Raw genomic sequence first — 19,625 nt, forward strand, 5'->3', positions numbered from 1 at the left:
GGCGGTCCGGATAGACTACAGGCCCAGGAGGGCATATTGGTAGGACCGAAGGCCCGGCGAGCGGTCCGGATAGGCTGTAGGCCCTGCCAGGCGGTCCAGACGTGCCGAAGGCTCGGAGAGTGGTCCAGATAGGCTGAAGGCATGCGAGGCGGTCCAGTCAGGCTGAAGGCTCATTATGCATGTTGTTCGTTATTATGTTATTGATATGTTTTATGGCGTTAGTATTTTGGGGGTAACTCACTAAGCCTTCGAACTTACATTTATCGATTATTGTTTCAGGTACTTCTGATGATCGCGGGAAGGCGAAGGCGTGATCGTACAGCTCCTCATATTTCATGATTTTATGATTTGATTCTGAGATACTATGACATTATACTATTTTGAAAACAAGTTTTGTAATAATCATTGGTTTGGAAATGTTTTTAAAAAATTTAAATTTGGCATGATTTTTATGTGTGTTACATCAACTCTTTTTCTTGTGACTCCATATCCCTTCAAATATGGCAAGATGGATGGATTTGGAACTTGCTTAACAGACTGGAAAGACTCCAGATTATCTTTAGATAAGTCTTCCAGATGGTTTGATTTCTTCCACTTTCTGATCTTCTTATTCTTCCCAAAAATCTCTTAATTCTTTTCTTTAAACTTTCTTCTTTTCAGATTCATATCTGAAATCACCACTTCCACCTTTTTTTGCCCGAAAACATTTTTCTTTTCAGATTTTCATCTGATTCTTCCTCAGATTCCAACTCCTCCTCTTCTTTTTCCAAAAGTTTGTTTATTTTCAAATTTTTATCAGATTTTTCTTTAGCAAGAATCAGGACCTCATCCTTCACCTCCCCAAGCTTATCTTCTGCCAACTCCTCCAATGTATATGATAAAATCCTGTCTGCAAACTTTTCTTGCACAGAGACATTAGAAAACCCACAACAGCCCTCTGACGAAGGACTGCTGGTACCCATATAATTTACAGAAATATTTTCAGAAGGAATATTATCATCATTAATTTGAAATTTAACCACTTCCTCATCAAACTCCATTGCAATCATTCCATTAAAAGCATCAATTTTCGTTTTTGCAGTTTTCATAAAAGGCATTCCCAAAATAATAGAGTTTGTATCTGAAGTGTCCAAGTTTCCCATATCCAAAATGTAAAAATCAGCGGTAAAATCAAATTATCCACCTGGACAAGAACATCATCTAGCACACCTTTTGGGTGTATTGTCGAGTGGTCAGCCAACTGTATAATTGTCCCGGTCTTTTGTAAAATTCCCATTTTTAATTTTTCAAAAACAGAATAGGGAAGGACATTGACTGAAGCTCCTAGATCAAGCATGGCTTTTGGAAAATAAAGGTTCCTCAATTTACAAGGAACTGAGAAAATCCTCGGATCCTTACACTTTTGAGGCAAACCTTTTAGTAAAATAGAGGATATATTTTCACCAGCTTTTACAATCTCATTAAATTTCATTTTTTTTCTTTGAGTTGCATAAATTTTTAAGAAACTTAGCATAGCGAGGGATATGTTGGATAATATCCAGAAGTGGAATATTTACCTCAACTTTGCGAAACAATTTCATGATATCCTCTTCCTCTCTTTCGCGCTTCGTACTTCTCAGTCACGATGGGAAGGGCGGTAGTGGCTTGTACTCCTTCAGAATTGGCTTGGGTAGTCTTGTAATTTCTTTTTCTTTATATTTTTTAACATCTTCTTCCACTAAGACCTCTTCATACTCTTCAGCTTCAGCTTCTTTTTCTGTCCTTTCCACATCTCCTTCTTCCACCAAAACTTCTTCAAATTCTTCATCAGCTTTGTTTTCTGGTTCAGATAAGTTTGGGCCTCTATATGTTTTCCCACTTCTCAAGGAAATAGAACTAACATTGTGCTTCATATTGCTTTATGTGTGGCCCGGTAACTTTCCTTGAGATTCCATACGACCCATAGAAGTAGCAAGTTCAGACACCTGATGTTCCAGATTTTTGATGTTCGCTCTGGTTTCGGTCTGGAATGCTTGGGTGCTCGTGGCAAGACTCTTCACTATATCTTCTAAGGCCACTCTGGAACTACTGGGTTGATGTTGCAATTTATGATTCTGGAAATTCAGGTTTTGGAAGTTTTGATGTTGAAAGTTCTGCTGAAAGCCCGGTTGCTGATAATTTCGATGGTGCTGAAATTCGGGTGGCATCTGATATTGTTGCTTCTGCTAAAAATTATTCTGGCAATTATTCTGATAGCCTCCAATAGTTTTTACTACAGTTGTATCCTCTTGCAGTAACATACACATATTTGTTGGATGTTCCGTCTTCAAACAGATACCACATGGTTTCTTCGCAACTGCTTTTTCTTTCGTCGGGAGCAGAACAACTTTCATCAATTCAGATATATGAGCTGCCAGATGAACATTGCTGACTTCCTTGACTCCCCTTGGTTGATCTGGATACCACTCGTCTTTATTTCCAAAATGTTTAGACTCGATCGCCAGCTTTTCGATCAACTATATGATTTCAGTTGGTGTCATATCACCCAAAGAACCACCACTGGAAGCATTTATCAGGCGCCTCTCCATGGGTGACAGGCCTTCACAAAAGCAATTATAAAGTTGATAATCGCCGATCCCATATTGGGGGAACCGAACCAGAAGCTTCTTGAACCTTTCCCAATAAGTATGTAAAGCTTCTCTTTTTCCTTGTTTGATCCCAAGGATTTCCCTTCTGAGACTGGAGACTCGGGTTTTTGGAAAGTATTTCTCTAAGAACAGCTTCATGAGTTCCGTCAAAGTGGTGATGGAACCAGATGGGAGTTCATATAGCCATTCTCTTGTTGAATCTTGAAGTCAAGGGGAATGCCCTTAGATTGATTTGGTCTTCAGTGACAGCATGTGGCTTCATTCCTGAACAAACCACATGAAATTCCTTGAGGAATTTATGTGGGTCTTCGTTTTCTAGACCTCGGAATGTGGGAAGAAGGTGTATCAGCCTAGATTTAAGTTCGAAGTTCTGGGCTTCTGGAAAAATGATACATAGGGGCTGCTGGTTGACCTCTTGAGTTGCCCACTCTCGAAGTGTCTTTTCAGCATCGTCTCCACTCATGGTTGATCCTTCAGATTCGTATTCAGAAGAATCTATGGGATCAGATTTAACAGAAGAGAATGGGGAATATGTTTTATAAGGGCTATTTTGAGGAGAAGATAGGGGTACTTTCGGAAAAAATGGATCAGATTCGTTCCACAAGGGAGTTCCTTATGGTGTGGAGGTCCCTGGAGGTAGGGAAGATGACGAACCAAAGAAACCAACTGATCGTTTCTTTCTTGCTGCTTCTTTCTTCAGTTTCCTTGCAGTTCTTTCAAATTCTGAATCAAAAGCTAGAGGTGTACCTGAACAAAAAATTCTTGGCATAAAACTATTAGGAAGCACCATGTCCCCGACAACGGCGCCAATTTGTTAACATGTTGTCGCGCGCGTATTAAGCAAATAAATTTATCACTTCTGATTGCACTAAAAATATTGCACAGGGAAGCAGGATCAAATCCTCGGGGACACAACCTAAAACTCAATACTTTCTTGCATCAGGCACAATCTAGTCAAGACATAAATTATTAAGAAGGGGGATTTTAGTTAAACTAAAAACTAAAAATGTAGTGATATTAAAATTAAACGAAAATCAATATAAAAAACGATTTCAGTTCTGCTGCGACTTTCCTAATCATGCAACTAGCCCAGATCGGATTATTTGAGATGCGTTCTATCTAAGTTGGTACTGAGAAAAACTAACAAGCTCTAGTATAATCTCTTTTACCTAAAACAGTTAATAAAAACAAGCTCTTTGAATTAACCCTAACTTTTTACTGTTTAATTAAACAAGCTCTTCATTAAATCAGAAAAATTGCATTAAGTTCTATGTAAAATTCCCAGCAATATCTAATACTTCTCACAAGCTCGGAAGCATAAAGATATGATTTTTACAGTTTATACCAGAGTTAAATCCCAAAACGAAACCAATCTAATACTTGTTACTTTTACCAGTTAATTAGAACAATTACGGATTCTATTAACTGATTAACTGGAATGATAAAACCCTAGCTAGATGATCAGACTAACAAGAATTTAAAGCCAAACGTTCATTAAGCTCAAAACTGAAAAATCAAGATAGAAACACAAAACGAAAATCAGATCTGACAACTAATCACATGAAAAGTACTTGTCTATGCAGAACTGAAAACTAAAGTTTAGCCAGACATGGCCAAAAAAATAATCAAACTAGATAAAAGAAACATTTACTGATCAATCTAGATAAACTAAACGGATAGGATGATTCACAGTCTTCAGATCTTCAAAAGTTGCTGAAAGAATTCGAAAATTGTCTTCTGAAGTGGTTTTCTTCGTCTGGAATCGTCCAACCCTTACAACTGATTATGAGGGTTATATTTATTCTCAAGGTGGAAGCTTCCGAAACAAGAAACGGATAACATGTGATCGCATGGACAAGAGTTGTGATCGCATGTTTTTCCTAAGACGTCCGAAACTTCGTCTACTTTTCAGACATTTTGAATCGCGTCAATCAGAGTTAAGGTTCATGAGATATCGTCAAAATACTGACAAGGGGTCAAAGCAGCCAACAACATCCTTTAGCTTCAGATTGTAGATTCTATCTTCATTTGATCCATTCGATTGAATTTTTCTTGACCAAAACATCTTCCAAGCCTTCCTCAACATACTCCTTTAGTTCCAACTCCATTTTAAGCTCCAAAACACGCATCCAACTGCTTCCAAAGCATTGCTCCACTCAAACTATCTGAAATTGACATAAAAACATGAGGAATATGAGAATTCTAACGAAATACATGAGCTGAACATTATTTAAAAAAATGAAATGCAAATATACAAAATATGATCCTAAATGCTAATGAAAAACTACCCAATAATATGCATAAAATGGCATCTAACAGTTATGAAGAAAAATGTTGTTGGAAAACTGACCACTATTTAATTTTTTGATCATATCTCAAGATCTAGAGCTCCGATTGACCTGACTCAATAAGTTTCGGAAACTAGAGACAATTTTTCATAACTTTCATGTTTTGCGTTTTTGTTGATCCTATTGTTTTCATCACCACAATGTGCCTGGAAGACAAAGGACGCGGATCAGGCATCTATGACGCCTTGAAAGACGCCAAGGTCAAAACAGCCAACATCTCAGTAGATTTCGGAGTAGGGAAACGAGGAAGGCCTCTTCGGCATCCTAGGAGACATCTACAACGTCTCCAAGGAATTCAGGGCGTTATTGGGGCGTCTTTTGTTGGAACGGCTTGTCGTTGTACATACCTTTTTGCTCGATCCATCGACTGCAGTGTGATTTTGAAAAGTTTTTGCAGTGATGGGTTTTTCGAAATTCCTTTTGTTTGAAAACTTGGCCTGGTTTCTGAAAATTTTGTTCTTGGAATCAGTTTCCTGCTTTTCACGTCGGGGTCTGATCTCTTTTCCAAATCCAATTTTGCTTTAACTTTTGATGGAACAATATCAAAACTATTTAACTGTGGTTTTTTGAAATTCTTTGATCTTGGTATTGATCGAGGACTCGAGTCATCAGAACTGGAAATTTTATGACTCTGGGAACATTGTCCAAACTCAAAATTGTCAATGGGCGGTTCATGTGAAATAGGCTGAAGAGTGGTCGTGAACTTTACTGGGGTCTGCGGTAATCAAGACTGGAGTACCGCAGAGGAAGTTAAGGAAGAGTCTTTATTGGGACATGTCTTGATTTCGGGTTCTTCCATAACAATTTCTTCGTCCACAACTGAAGTGGACTGAGAATCGGGACTGATTGTGCCATTGATAGATAAAAAAAACTATCTAAGTTTCCCGAGGATTCAAGATGAATTTCCTCGATGACACGATTGTTGCTAAGTTCATGAAGTCTTCTGAAGTGAGATCTAATGTCTTCGGGAAAAGGCTTGTCATTGACTGGATAATGAAAGGCTCGGTCTGGTGGAACATAGGGACGTTCAACATCGAACCGAGGAGGAGAGTTCTTGTCGGTAGAATACCCATTGGACCATCACCAACTATAAGTGTTGTCTACGGTCCTATTATTCACTAAGGGGTCGTTTGATATGCTATCTAACTGGGTCCAAAGCGGGACTGGGTCCATAAAATACCAATTAGCAAGTTTGATATTGATTTTAGATCAAGGGACTCGGTCCAAAATTAGGACTCGGTCCAATGAAAATAGAGGACTCGGTCCTTGCTTTAAACTTGATGGACCGAGTAAAAAAAACAAAGTTGTCGTCGATGCCCTATATCCCTCCCCTGTTAACTTCCCTACGACAAAGCAAGAAGTTAAATAGCGATCCAAAGCTGTCAAGCAAAGCAACGATCAACAACAGCAAAGCAGCGATCAACAGCAGCAACATCGATCAGCAGCAACAGCATCAATCAAGAACAGGTTTCTTTTTCTTTTTTATCCTTATCTTTTCTGCATTCATAAGCAGGGGCAAAACTGTCCAGAATTTATTGATTCTTAAAATTTCAATGTTTTTCATGTTCTTGATCAACGAGTTTGTTTATCTTATTTTGTCCTTATTTTTTCTGCATTCATAATCAAGGGCAAAATTGTCCACAATTTATTGATTCTTAAAATTTCCATGTTTTTCATGTTCTTGATTTTTATGTCCAGAATCTTTTTTTTTGTCCTTGTTTTTCATGTTGTTGATTCTTAAAATTTCCATGGGAGCATGCATGTTACTTCCTAATTCTTGAAAACAAGAAGTGAATTTTTTTTGATTAATTACTATATATCTTCCAAAAACAAAATTGGTGCATATGAAATTATGGTGGTGTCGAATTTTAAACTTTAACACAAGTTGTCATGAATTCTAAACTTTAACACACATACATTAATTAGTAGAGTGACTTTGAAAATTATATATAACTCAAGTGGTTGTGTAACCATATATCTTTGTGGTATTGTATCTCTTTAGAGCTGTGAAGGTTATATATGAAAAAGGTAAATGAAAAAGTAAAAGTTTTGAAAATAATATGTAGAAAGTAAATGTTGGAAACATGCAATTCGTAGAATAGTAGTGTGAATCTAAGGCAAGAGGTTTATGTTGGTGATGTTACTTTTATAAATATATGATTTTTATTTTTATTCTAAATATTTTTTGAAACATTCAAGACACTAGAGTGTGGTATTTTTTTACTATAAATTAACAATTTATTAATTTTGATGAATTATTTATTTATTTTTTTATCATTTTGTATCTTTTCATCTTAATAACATTTTTATTTTATCTGTTAATAATTTTTTATATTTATAAATATGACCTATTTGTGAGTATTTGTGTACATGTGTATATGTATATATATAGTTGTGTATATGTGGTCAAATTTGTGTGTATATGTATATATATTTGTGTTTATGTGTGCTAATATGTGTATATATTTGCATAACATGTTAAACATTTATTTATTCATTAGACATGGCAGAAAAGAGAAGTAGAGCTAGTTGGTCTTCGGATTTTGTGAACAAAACTTTTCTTGATGCATGTATCCAAGAACTGACAAGTAACGGTCGGGAGGGTAGTGGTCTCAAAGGTACCTCATGGAATACAATAGCTGAAAAACTAAAAAAAGAACATGACTATCGTTATGACTACTTGAAAAGCAAGTATGCAGTTTGGTTGAAATTAAAAAACAAAACTGGGAATCTCTATAATCCTATCACAAACACGTTTCAAATGACGGATGAAGAGTGGAAAGCGGAGGCGAAGGTAATCTTTTAATTTAAAACACATTATTTTTTTAAAGTATAATGATAAAATCAATTTTTCAAACAGTTGAACAAGATGGTCGAGAAATTAAGAAATGCACCCCTCCTTTACCCTGATCTATGCACCCAGTTGTTTGACGGTGTGACCTCGACCGGTGCTGCTAGTTAGGGACCATCTTCGACACTCCCTCACCCTGCAGAAGTCTTTACTACATAAGATTATGAGGATATCGAGATGGTAGATACACCACCTCAAATGGATATCCCAGCCTCAGCTTCAACAATACCCCCACCTACAAGTGCATCACATGCAAGTGGAGATTCGTCTGGTCGGTCCAAAAACAAAAGAGGAAAACGAAATGCACCCACGGACACGCTAGATGATGACATAAGAGAGGTTGGCAAGGAAATTATGAAGGCGGCTCAGGCATTCGCGCAAACTAATAATCTTGACAAGGAGATGGATGGATGTATTGAAAAATTGAAAGGCTTGGAGTGGGGAGATTCTGATCCGAAATACATCACTGCTCTTATGTTGTTTGCTGAAAATGCTGGTAACAGGAAAATTTGGTTACGCCTCGAGTCTTCGACTTGTGAGTTGTGGGTGAAAAGTGCGGGAAAGAATTTTGGATTACTTGGTTGACTTTAGTATGACTTTAGGATGTTTTTGTCTTTATGCTTTATGGATTTATATTATGGTACATGTTATGGATTTTTATGTGTAGGGTCGTTATGTGTTTTGTTTAGGATTTTTAAGTTTAGGTTGTTTATGTGTTATGTTTAGGATTGTTATTTGGTATTGACTTTTATGTTATGGATTTTTATGGCATGGATTTTTATGTTATGGAGTTATATGTCATCCATTTTAATGTTATTGATTAATGTTATGGTTTATGTTATAAAATTTATGTGATTTGTATTTAATATGTAATAGGTTACATATGGATAAGGAAGGTGAGTTTTTAGGTTTCCTTATACTCTCATGCTATTGGTTGATATTGGTTCGAAAAAGAAAAAAAAGAATTGAAAGAATAAAAGCTAAGGAATCGGAAGAAACCAGGCATGCATATACACAAGATTTGATACACGGATTTCCTATACAATGTTTTGATATGATGCGTCTTTCACAAGATGCGTTTGTATTATTATGCAATCATTTTACTCAAAGAAATTGGTTGCAACGTAGTAGGACAATAAGCGTTGAAGAGAAGATGGCTATATTTTTACATGTTATAGGACATAATGAACGTTTTCGAGCTATTAAAGAAAGGTTTCATCACTCCATACAAACGATTCATCAATGTTTTCATGAAGTGCTAAAAGCAATGATGTGGTTTGCAAGAGAAATTATTGTACCAACATCTTCTAATACACCAAGAAATCCCTCGGAATGACATAGACGGCTAAAAACATATTTCCTGGAGCATTAGGTGCACTAGATGGAACACTTGTACATGCAGTTGTGCCCGTTGATGAACAAACTCGCTATAGGGGAAGAGGAAAAGGTGAATGTTATCAAAATGTAATAGGAATTTGTGATTTTGATATGATATTCACCTTTGTATGGGCTGGATGGGAGGGCGTAGCACACGATTCTAAAGTTTTGAAAGAAGTTGCATTTAATCCGACTTCTGGATTTCCCTTCCCTCCACCAGGTTTGTCATTTTTCTATAAATTTTATTATCTATATGATTAATTTGTCACCCATCTACAGATAAATATTACCTTTGTGATGCCGCATACACCAACACCCGTGGATTTATGGCTCCTTACCGCAATACTAGGTATTGGTTAGCCGATTTTCGAAGAAACAGAACTTTAACAAAGGAAGAAAGGTTCAATCATGCTCATGCACAACTTAGAAATATCATTGAACGTGCTTATGATGTATTGAAGGCGAGATTTCCAATTTTAAAACGTATGGCTCCTTATCCTTTTCCAGTGCAAAGAGACATAGTTATTGCCTGTGTCGTGGTCCATAATTTTATAAAGAAATATGATATTCAAGATGACCTATTTACAAACTTTAAACAAAACACTATGGTTACTCCTAATGTGGGAGGTGGAGGAAGTGAGGGCCAAAACATACAAGGCATAGAATGGGGTTCAGAAGCCGTTGAGTATATGACTACTTTGCGTGACCAGATTGCTAATCAGTTACTTTCAAATGGTTCACGTTAAATGATATACTTTTTTATTATGTATGACAGTGTGTATTTGAGTTTTGTATTACACTTTGTATTTGGATTTTAAATTATGTATGTTTATTTTGGATTTTATGTGATAATTTTTATTTTGATAATTATTTTATCCAGCACAAAAGGACAACATAAGGATAATATGGTCATTTTTATCATTCAGCACAATCAGTCAGATAAATAATCAAACAGCATAAATTCAGTCAGATGTGGACTCAGTCAGCATTTCTAACCTAGTCAGCTTCTAACTCAGTCAGCTCTAACCCAATCAGCAACTATCAAACGACCCCTAAGTTCTCAATAGCTTCACTTTCATTAAACAGTTTTTCAATTAAGCGATTCCAGCATATAATTTCTTTTCGGGCAAGATCCCGTTGATTAAAAGCAACATCTAACTAAGAATTCTAGCATCCTTTTCTAACAACAGATCCTTTTCTAACATAATGACCTTAAGCTTTTTGTCTTCTAGTCTTCCTCTCACATGGTATAGCTCTTGGGTCGCTATGTTCTTTTCATCTAAGGCCTTGTTGTAGTCCGAAAGGACGGAAGCACATGTTTCATTAAGTCTTTCTAAATGTGGTTCATGGTCATGCATGTTATAACCATTAGACTAAATCATAACTTTTACATGTTCGATGATGCTGAGGGTCCCTTCCCTTTCCATGTAGCAGTAATTCCTCTGCAGGTTGGTAGATCCATCATCGTCACTTTCTGTGATCATGCATATCTTCCCTCGTTTCGTCTTGTTGTCAGGCTCATCATCTTCATCACCTGAGGACCACACCTGATGATCCCTTCGAACTTAGGCCACATATGCCCTTGTCTTATCTTTCTCCTTATCCTCCATTTCTTGAGCCATTCTGAGATAGAGGGCTTTGTCATTTAGCACATTTTCTTTATAGTCACGTGCAAAGTGGTTCTCTTTGTGACAGTTGTGACAGACCAAAACTCCATCCTTGTCTTCGGTAGCAGTACCGGAGTCTTGTGATTTGTTGATCTGCGGGCATTATTTTATCTGGGGAGCTTTCTGGGGATGAGGATTGTGGTGAGGATTTATGGGATATCTTTGGTGGTTGTTCTGCGGGTTCAAATTTTGGTTGAATGATGGTTTAGTGAAATGTTGGTTATTGAGAAAAGTGGGTGGTGGGAGTCTGTTGAACTGTTGACTGACGAGGGCAATGGCATTTTGAAATTCTTCCTCATCATCTAGTTCAACATTAGCTTCATAGGACTGTAGAGAGTTGTCATATGACTGTTGGTAGGATGACTCTCCTGTGTAAGAACACTAAGGAGCTTGGGTGGAAAATTGAGGAGTTTGAGCCATTAAAGCTAGTGGACCACACAAGTATGCACATTCTTTCAATATCGTAGACTCTTGAGCCTGGAGTTCACCGTAGAGTTTGAAGAATGAAAGAGTTTGAATCTTCCTGTCACCCTGAACTATCATCTTTGCGGTAGTCCAATGTCTTCCTAGACCATTTAGGAACTGCATGATTGTTTCATGGTTGCTTCGAATAGTTCCAGCATTTGAAAGCTGCGTGATTATGAGGTTGAACCTTTTGAACGAATCGTCAAGACTCTCACCGGGCAGAGCTTTGAAGTTAGTGAATTCACTGAGGGCAGTGGTGAGCTTCTTGTCTTGAGGTTGTTCAGACCCCTAATAGAGATTTTTGAGCACATCCCATATCTCCTTGGCAGATTTGCAGTTGATGATGATGTCAAAATTGTCAGGAGCAACACCACACGAGATTTCATAGAAGCCGATGTCATCATTCTCCAGCTTTTCTAGATCATCATTAGTGGGTTTGTTCATCGTTGCTGGACCACCTCCAAGTCTGACTTGAGCACCGTCAGCTGCAATGGGAGTGAGATTCGGGACATGAGGTCCTTCTTCAACAGATCTCCACACATCTCTACCGAGTCTCTTCAGATATCTTTCCATTTTCTGGGACCACTGGTGATATTCACTTGCAACGAGTATTGGAGCTCTGTTAGAACCTCCAATACTGCTTGAAATGTTTAACGAATAATCTTGTGCTATTTTTCCTTCCCTTTTTTTGAGCTTTTGTCACACCCCAAAACCGGAACGGCGGAAACGTTCGTGGGCGGAGGACGTCATGTACAGTATCACAACATTTGTATAATAGTAATCAAAGAAACAACAACCATTATATTAATAATATAAAGTTTACATTGTGTTCAAAACATTGCCTGATTTACATTAAAACTATAGCAAAAGATAAGACGTAATACTACTATGCTCTGTCTTCGCAACACCTGAGAGGGTACCTGTCTACTAACGTTCCTGAGACTACAAGTGGTTTGAAAAAGTGTCAACATTAAAGTTGGTGAGTTCATAAGCGTTTTTATTATAAAAAACATATTCTTTATTCTTTGGAAAAGTTTGTGTATTCCTCCAGAAAATCCTATATTATCTTAGTAAGAAGTGTGACCATACCAGCTCTTTCTATGATTACTTAGTTTATACTAGTTATATATAAACTAATATCGAATGGAAAATTGAATGTGTAAATCTGCCCTAAGCCCACAACCAAACAAGGAATAGGAAGTAAGGCGGAAATCACACATTCCACTACCTATCGGATATTATTTATATGTAACTCTGATGTATAAACTAAGGAACTATAGAATTAACAATTAAGGGTCCTTTATGTTATACTAATTTGTAACTAAGTGTTAACCTTTTGTAAATAAGTTCCTAGTTCCACTTACTCTATTGTAAAACATTGTTTTCAGTAAATAATTGTATTTTTTTTCAGAAAGTTAAATCGAAAACTGTTTACCTTTAAAATAATGATGTTTATCCTAGAAAATCCTACATTTTCTATAAAACCGATTTGTAGTCTTAATCGTTCCAAGACCGAAAATCACAAGTATAATTATCATACGTAGTTTAATGATACCTAGTTTTATTTATAAGTAAAACTAGTTGAAGATGTGTTTGCCATGTAAACTAGATGCGATGTTACTACCCTCCTATTATCACTTAGTACATACGAGGTATATATAACCGAGATCAAACAGACAGTTGAATGGGTGAATCTTCCCTAAGCCCACAACCAAACAAGGAACAAAAAGTAAGGCGAAAATCACACATTCCACTGTCTACCGGACATCAATTTTATATAACCTTGATGTATATGCTAAGAAATCACAGAGTTGATACCTCTTAAGACTGTTTAAGAAAAAGTATATTACTACGTAAATATGTCATTGTTTTCTCCTTGTGAGTTCTTATAACCATACTAATATGACAAATATCCTGATATGATGTTCTTCAGACGTCAGTACCGTTAATGACATTTGTCACCCCAGATAACTGTAGCTAACAGTCAGGGCGCGGGATTGTCAGTCCCATATAGATCTATACACAAACTCACGCTCTCCCTCCAGGAGACTCTGGTTCATAAGTCGGGACTTCTGTTGGTACTTAGGTAAGTACGCGAAGACATGTCTCACAAATCTTGTTACAACGAGTTCACAAGTAATACAGTGAAAAACCTTTTAGTAAATAAAAATGTAATTTTTATTTAAACATGTTTATGATGATAATCATTTTGAACTGACCCATAAATTATACCTATTATAATTTACATGTTTGTTTTCATATTATTTGTCTGTTATATATGTAATAAAAACCTCGTTATTTTAACAACTTTAAAAGTTTATAAGTTTGGCAATAACGTTTATTTAGCATTTTTGCGTAAAGTGTTTATAAAGTATAATAGAACGAAATAAACGATTTATATTTCTAAACACAATAATTTCTTGTGTTTTACTTGTATCCCCCCCCCCCCTTAAAACATAGAAAAAGTTTGGAAAAGTGTAGGGGTATGAACTCACCTTATGGTTAGTCGTGGTTTGATAAACGAGATAAAAGTGGTGACAATCGGGCTATAACACGGGAAGGATGCCGTATCCTAATATATTTAAACACATAATGATAAGTGTGAAAAGTGATGAAACTACAATTTATGTGTTGCATAAACACCAAAATGAAGAATACTTACTAACCTTATAACTATTATGAAGAGAATGGTCTCTGGAGTTTCTTGATCTTAAGAGATGAATGGAAGAGAGTTTGATATTTGAGAGAGAATATGGAGTGAATTCGTTTACTGGATTGTGAAGTGGAAATGATCTCTATTTGGTAACTTAAATAGGAAGGAAAAGATAAGGGGTTGAGGTGATGTTTACGTTGGTTACTGGAATTATCTCCTTGGGAAGCTGAATAAGATAAGATATCTAGATATTTTAGGGTGTTTTCGGATGAATTACATATATATAGATAGGGTTTTCAGACTAGCATGTTCTAGTAATGAGTTTTCGTTTCTAAGGTCAAAAGGAAAAGATTTTTCGGATCAATAGTCAAAGGGAAAAGAGATTTCGGTCATGGTCTTCTACAAAGGAGGTGTTTTCAGATCTAACCTCTTCAAAGTATGTGTTTTCGGATCTTTTAATGGGCCTCAAGATGTGTTTTCGGTCCTTAGGTCAAAGTGAAAAGGGTTTTCGGCCCTAGTATCTTAAAAGTAGTAGTTTTCGGACCTAAGAGAAAACACCAAAGGGTTTTCGGATCTATGTACTCCAAAAGCAAGTGTTTTCGGCCATCACTTCCATAAAGGAAGTCATTTCGGCCTTATAGTGTTCCATCATTCTAAAAATCGAAATCCTTAAGTAATATACAATAACATGCTTTTAAACTTATTACTTGGACTTGTGTTGACTCCTTTTGACTCCCTTAGGCTCGTTGGATTCATTTGTCTTTCAAAGGTTCATTATAACTTGGCTTTTAAAGTATATATACATATAAACTTGTATAAGTATGCTCTCTCTTGGTTTTCAATGTTCCATTGCATCAGGTGTGTTGTGAATCTACTGATATATGGGTGAAGTTTTGAATTAGTTTGCTCTAGGATTTTTCAGGTTGTCACAACTTTAGTGGTATAAAAGGCCTTTTAAATCAGAGTTTTTGAAAAAAGTTTCATTTTCTAAAAGAAATTAAAAGGCAACCACTTTGGCTCTGATACCAATTGTTGAGAGAAAAACTTAAATAAGAGTTAGAAACAAGATAATAAGTTGCGGAATAAAGTTAATCTCAATGGACCTTGTTGGCTCAACAATAATAATAATAAGTTAGATAAGTTAGATTGTGGAAATGTAAAGGAAAGTAAATAGCAGCAAGTTATATCGATAAGCTGGTAAACAAGTAGACATTTAGTTGAATAGTAACAAGGTTTTCATGCAAACACAAGTTAGTATATGATGAACAACATAAGTGAAGAGGGACTCGGTTTAAGTATCAGTTAAGATAACTTGATATAGAGATGAACGATCTTATATTTTATAAGCTCACTTGTTGAAGTGGTAAGAATACATGAAGTGGGGAGCTCTATTTATAGAGTCCCAAATATTACAGGGAAATAATAAAATAAGCTAAAGTAACTGACTTCGGTGTCCTTAAATGGTACACCGGATATTACAACGAATACAAGCAACGTCAGTTAAAGTAACTTATGACAATCTTCATGCATGGTTCATCTGCGGGACTCCAACATGTCTTTGGGTTCACTACATGACAAAATGTTCTCCGGGTAGCTCTTCTCTTCGAGTTTACTTGTGCAAGGGGTCTACGGGTCCATCTTAGATGAAGAGGGTCACTTTCCTGTTTCAACAGATTTGAATCAGAGTTCGGCAGTGGCATTGGAAAGTAATCTTTGTTGTTTAGTTCAAGGTCTATACTTGCAATTGTAGGTACATAATTATCCAAGTGGGAGACTGTTGGATTAAGGTGTCTAAGCCAGTAACTAAATTGGTATACTCTTGTAATTAGAAGCAAGGTCCTTTTTGGGTTGCCCTCATAGCTAGAACTTGATTAGAATGTCATTTATAGAGAGATAATGATTTATTAGATTATTATATGATTAATAAACTAATTAGAAATTATGAGGAAATGATTTGTTAACATATTATATGATTAATATATTAATTGGAAATAGATACTTGATTTGTTAATTTATTATGTGATTAATAAATTTGTATGAGATCAATAGTTAAATAATTGATTTATTAATTTATATGGTTGATAAATTAATATGATATTAATTAGAATTGATTAATAATTAATCAGAATTAATCTGTAATTAATTTGGATTGGTGAATTGTAATTGTTCAACAGTTGAACAAAAGAGGCAATTCTAGAACTATCCAAGGGTGGACGGTTTTGGGTGTCTTTCTAGGGTTTCCAGAAGCCTCCTAGATGTTAATACGGAAATGATTTGAATTGAAATTAAATCCATTATTTAATTATTCAAATCTTGTTTTGTCCCTAAGTTACCTAAACTATAAATAATGCCCCTTGGACATTCAAATTCGTGGTTCTATCTTCAAAGAGGGTTATGAATAAAAATCTCCTCTCTCCTCAAGTGTCTTCTAGTTCTAAGGTTTGGGCGTGAGCCATTAGAAGCATCATCCTTTTGGTGCTAGTTTTCCAAGCTCTTCAAAGGAAGGATTGAAGTAACTTGTTTGCAATAACAAGTTTGAGGTATGTATCTTTAGTTTCTGATTTTCGAATTTACTAGGATGCATATTCGGTTTTTTTTATTCAAAATATGTTGCCTTAATGTGAAGACAGAGATCATTATAGGTTGCATGTGCCCTTCTTAATTGTTAAGTGATTTCCACATTAAACATTTTGTTGTAACCTAATAAACCCATCAGTCTCATCTTCAGATTTGGTTGGTGTAACATCCAGAAATCCAAGACCAAAAATTTCATTTTTAGTTTAAAGATTTATAAAACAGATTACCGAAAATGCCATCAATGTTATCTCATATCATGAAAACCATAAGTCAACCATCTCAAAACATATCATAGGAAAATAATGTCAGAGTACAAATCCTAAGAATCTCATGTGCGGAAAATCATGCGTGTGATGCGCTGCAGTCATGTCGGCTCCTTTCCCTTCGAAGAAGAGGTAACTGAAACCAAAACTGTAAACCGTAAGCACAAAGCTTAGTGAGTTCCCCCACCATTCCACATACCATACAATAACATACTGTCAGACATATGTGGGTGCCCGGCCTACCCCTTCGGTCTCTTTCAACCGTTAACCGCCTAGCATATTTGGGTGCTGGCCTACCCCTTCGGTTTCTTTCAACCGAATACTGCCTAACATATCTGGGTGTTGTCTTAACCATTCGGTCTCTTTCAACCGGATATAGGGACTATTTATCCCCCTACTACTACCACATAATACCCTAGCATATATACATATATCATATACTCCCTAGCATATCTGGGTGCTGGCCTACCCCTTCAGTCTCTTTCAACCGGATATCCAGGGACTATTTCACCCCTACCACTACCGCATAATCACATAACATACTAGCACATAAAGCATAATAGATAGTGGCATACCAGACAATTATCACAAAGACAATCATCTCAACTATAATCACCTACTGGTGGGCCGACATTGGTGCCTTAGACCCACCTCTACCGGAAGGTAACTCACCTCAAATGTCGTGAAGTAGCTGAACTGTCCTCGGCTCCGGGATCAACTCCACTCAAATCCTACACATAAAATCTCCTTTAATTACCCTTCCATACTCATGACCCCTTAAGAGTCAAATCTGGTCAAAGTCCTAGTCAAAGTCAACCTTTTTGTCAAGGTCAACGTTTTGGTCAAAGTCAACCTTCTGGGTTGACTCAACTCGCCGAGTTGGTCCATCAACTCGCTGAGTCTCATAAATCATAAATCTCTCAAATCGCGATCCAACTCTTCGAGTTCTTGCATGAACTCGTCGAGTTTCTCCTATCAACAGAATCGGAACATTTCACTACAACTCGTCAAGTTCCTCCTTGAACTCGTCGAATTCTTCAATCTTTAAAACCCAAAAACCATGACCAAGTCGTTGAGTCATCTCCTAGACTTGCTGAGTTTGCTTAATAACATAAAAGGTTGGGGGACCACGATCCAACTCGCCGAGTTGGATGAACAACTCATTGAGTTCCCTTTAGTCTAAATCCATTCAGTCACTTCCAATCGAGTACAATGCTTCCAAACCATAGATCTGGTCATCTAGGACTAAGTTACCACATAAAGTTGCTAACTTTACATCCATGCATGGTGTCATGAAGCTAGAAACACCAAAACTAAGCTATATAAGAGATCTAGGGCATGGAGAAGGGCCAAGGCTTGATAAAGCTGGCAACTTTAAGCCTCATAAGCTCAATAGTGCCTAGATCTGAAGTCACAACTTCATGATATACTTAAATCCCGAAAATGACTTCAATATGGCCCAAAAGTGACAACATACTATCCTAAATGAAGATCTAATTAGTAGAATGCCAATGTATCGACTTTATACCTCAAATGAGTCAGAAATGCAGCTCAAACTCTGGATCTACTGGCTTCCTCTAGAATCCCCAAGCTCCTCTTTCCTTCACAAGCTTCAAAATCACAAAGAATGCACAAAAGGGTTCAAAACTCTCCAAAAGTGGGTTAGGGTTTCTTAGCTAGGGTTTGGAACGATGGAGGCTGTAAAGGAGGCCAGCCTTTGGAGGTTAAGGTGTTTAAATAAGGTGCTAAGCCCTGAAAATTATGGTTTCATTCTGGCAGCCCTACTCGTCGAGTTGAGGCTCTTGACTCGACGATTAGACTTTAGATCCCGCGTCCAAATTCCATTCCTACTCGACGAGTTTGGGGCCTCCAACTCGTCGAGTTCCTGTATAAAAATGAATGAATTAATTTGAAATACATACCGGGAACCGAACGTTACAAATCTCCCCCATCTATTTTAGACTTCATCCTCGAAGTCTGCTGCGTCTGGAAATAGCTCTGGGTAGTGCTCCCTCATCTCATCATCTGGCTCCCAAGTCCATTCTGAGCCCTTGCGGTGCTGCCATTGAACCTTCACCAACTCTACCCTCTTGTTCCTCAGATCCTTCATCTTCCTGTCGAGGATGGCTACCGGTTGCTCGATGTAGTTCAAGCTGTCATCTACCTGAATATCATCTAAGGGCACCACTTCGGAGTCATCTACCAAGTACTTCCGTAGCTGGGAGACATGAAAGGTGTTGTGGATCTGACTAAGCTCGGCTGGCAGATCTATTTGATACGTAACCTTGCCCACCCGGGCTATAACCCTAAACGGTCTAATGTATCTGGGGCCCAACTTGCCCCGATTCCTGAACCGGGCGACACCTTTCCAAGGTGACACCTTCAGGAGGACCATATTTCCTACCTGAAACTCCAGGTCTGATCGTCGTCTGTCGGCGTAGCTCTTCTGCTGACTCTGGGCCGTCTGGAGTCTACTCCGGACCTACTGGACCCTCTGTCCAACCTCACCCCAAGATATTGGGGTTCTTCACTTCCTCCCATAAAGCATCTTAAAGGGAGGACGGTCAATGTTGGCGTGGTAGCTGTTATTATAGGAAAACTATGCCAAGGGAAGGTAGGTATCCCAGCTACCACCAAAGTCTAGAACGCACGCCCGCAACATATCCTCCAAGGTCTGGATGGTCCGCTCGCTCTGACCATCCGCCTGCGGGTGAAAGGTAGTGCTAAAGTGCAGACGAGTGACCAACTCGTCATGAAATTTCTTCCAGAATCTGGAAGTGAACCGTACATCTCCGTC

The sequence above is a fragment of the Lactuca virosa genome, chromosome 7 (assembly GCF_052849685.1).
Source record: "Lactuca virosa cultivar CGN04683 chromosome 7, Lactuca_virosa_CGN04683_v6, whole genome shotgun sequence".
NCBI classification, from domain to species: Eukaryota; Viridiplantae; Streptophyta; class Magnoliopsida; order Asterales; family Asteraceae; genus Lactuca; species Lactuca virosa.